The sequence below is a fragment of the Ipomoea triloba genome, chromosome 14 (assembly GCF_003576645.1).
Source record: "Ipomoea triloba cultivar NCNSP0323 chromosome 14, ASM357664v1".
NCBI classification, from domain to species: Eukaryota; Viridiplantae; Streptophyta; class Magnoliopsida; order Solanales; family Convolvulaceae; genus Ipomoea; species Ipomoea triloba.
The window spans coordinates 2,031,240-2,033,698 of NC_044929.1; the positions used below are offsets into that span (position 1 = coordinate 2,031,240).

General features: G+C 32.7%; 1 long non-coding RNA gene across 1 annotated transcript; it reads right to left on the reverse strand.

Annotated features, from left to right (window-relative positions):
• Positions 1 to 973: 973 nt before the first annotated feature.
• Positions 974 to 2,214, reverse strand: LOC116004318. The gene is made up of 3 exons (XR_004094775.1): positions 2,153 to 2,214; positions 1,420 to 1,566; positions 974 to 1,021 (listed from the first exon to the last, which is right to left on the reverse strand). It is a non-coding gene; the product is annotated as an uncharacterized LOC116004318 (long non-coding RNA).
• Between the last annotated feature and the right edge of the window lie 245 nt (positions 2,215 to 2,459).

Sequence of the window (2,459 nt, forward strand, 5' to 3'; positions counted from 1 at the left end):
TTATTATTATTATGAGTTAATTACACCATATTTTTAGTAAGGACATTTTTGTCTCGAGAGAGAAAAGCTTAGATTTTGAACAGAGTTTCGAGAGAGAAAAGCTTAGATTTTCAGTGTGTAAAATCATCTGCTCAACCACAACTTATATAGGAGTTGATGGATTAAATAGCATTCAACCATGACATTTACACTGATAATAAAATTAGTGTGTAACCTTCAAAACTAACAATTAACCTGGATATTAATTCTAAAATTTAAAATTGGAATTAATATAAAATTAATTCCTAACTAATAAGAATTAACACTGTCTGCAATTGGTTGTCGGATTTCATCCCGCAACTAGAAGAAGATCGCTTCGAGGGCGATCTCTACTACCCGAATGCATGGTACTTACGGAGTGGTACCAGATAACCGGAGAGGTTGTGAGAGGAGGAGTCAATGACAAATCGGAGAGGTTACGAGAGGAGTCAATGACAACCATTAGGTCAAACCCATTTATCATTTTGTGAAGTTATTTGGTGCTTGACCAGTTGATGTGATCAACATTATGAAAATTTTAATATATTTCTATCAAAAGACTAATATTTTTTTTCTAGGAATATATAATACTTTTGATTATTTGCCGGTTAGGTTCACAAAACAAATTTTACTTATACATCTACACCATCTGGTAATGAATAATGATAGTAGTTTTTCCTCATCACTCAAAAAACAAATTATTAAATTTTAAGAAATAATCAATATTTAAAACCGCGAAAAACAAAATCAACAAAAACAAAGATTCAACTCAAAACATTGATCTATCAAATCACGATTCAAAATACTGAAATAGCAAACAAACAATATACTGATACAAATGAAATAAAACGCAAAATAAACAACAGTTTCACATTCAGGAAATGTGAATCAATTAATTTTATTCTTCACCCATCTGCATGGGCTGACAGAAGTGTATATATATTTCACTTCCTTCTTCTGCCTCTGTGCTACAATTGTGGTGGCGCTCTAGTTCGACCTGGAGCTGCAAACACCATTATATTAAAATGATAAGTAAATTAGAGACTACAAATATTCATTATTATATACTGAAGCTTTGTCTCTCTACTCATAGCAGGTATATATATATATATATATATGGAATCAAGTGATTAAGTGCAAGGCCTTAACCTGGAAATCAACTGCAAATTTCTGAAGGATTGCACCACAATTACTAAATGGTTGCACTATACAAATACAATTGCACTGCAAAGATCGTGCATGTCTGGAAGTCATTGTGATGCAATCATATAATAGTTGTAGTGCAATCCTTTAGTAGTTCGCAGGTTGGCACTTAGCTAAAAGCTAACTTGATTAGCGGTAAGTAATTGAAAATATATATGTAATTGCTGAAATAATCTCTTTATTATATTGTTGGCATACCTCGTCCTCCTCCTCCTCCTGGCCTACGACCAGGAACCGAGATCTGACCTGCTAATTGTCGTCCCCGGCTGGGAACCAACTTGGGGGACGGTTTCGGGTACGGGCTTGGTGGTTTAGGACTACTCATAGGGACTGCATAATCTCTTCCTGAAATTTTGATAAGTGCTAATTCTTATTATTTTTATGTTCACAATTTATATCAAACTCATATAATTAATTTCATGTTAATTGAAAACTAAGTATGTATGCGCTTATTTGATTTTTTGTTGTCATTTAGATGATTTGGAGGTATTGATGGTAAAATCATGGAGTTCAATTGAATGTGTTTTGAAAATTACAAGTAATATTAAAGATAAAGGATCACAAATAGTATTTAGATGCAGTGTGGGTGAAAAAAAGTTCTTAAGAGAGTTTGTGTTATATATATATATATATATATATATATATATATATGGAGGGAAAATTGTAATTTATATGCTCCTCCATAATATTCCATTTATCAATGTTACTCCTGAATTATTAGTGGTATAAATGTTGCCCCTCAATTTTAAATAACGGTACGTACATATATTGCTGCCCTCCCGTGGTGTAAATATTGCCCATTCTGTCGGTACAGGAGGGACAATATATGTACCGTTTTTAAAAATTGAGGGCCAACATTTGCGCCACTAGTAATTCAAGAGTGACATTGATAAATGACATATTATGGAGGAGTTGAGCAGTGAATACCAACCAAGTCGAGCAGTGCATGGAAACGTGAAGAGAAATGTGATGATGAAAAGAAGTAGTAAGCGAAATGGGGTATTATTGGAAGTGGCACCCATTTTCCAATTGGAGGAATTGATCGAAGAGAAAAGAGATTTGGTTAGCTTATTATGATATACGAAGTTAACTGTATTCCTTATTTTATAGCTATCCTCATTTACTCTTCCAGTGAACATTGAAAACGAAATAACTTATTAACGACAAATTAAAGACAATTAATATAGGCCAACTAAGTGGCAAGAATTTTGCAAAAAAAAAAAAAAAAAAAAAAAAAA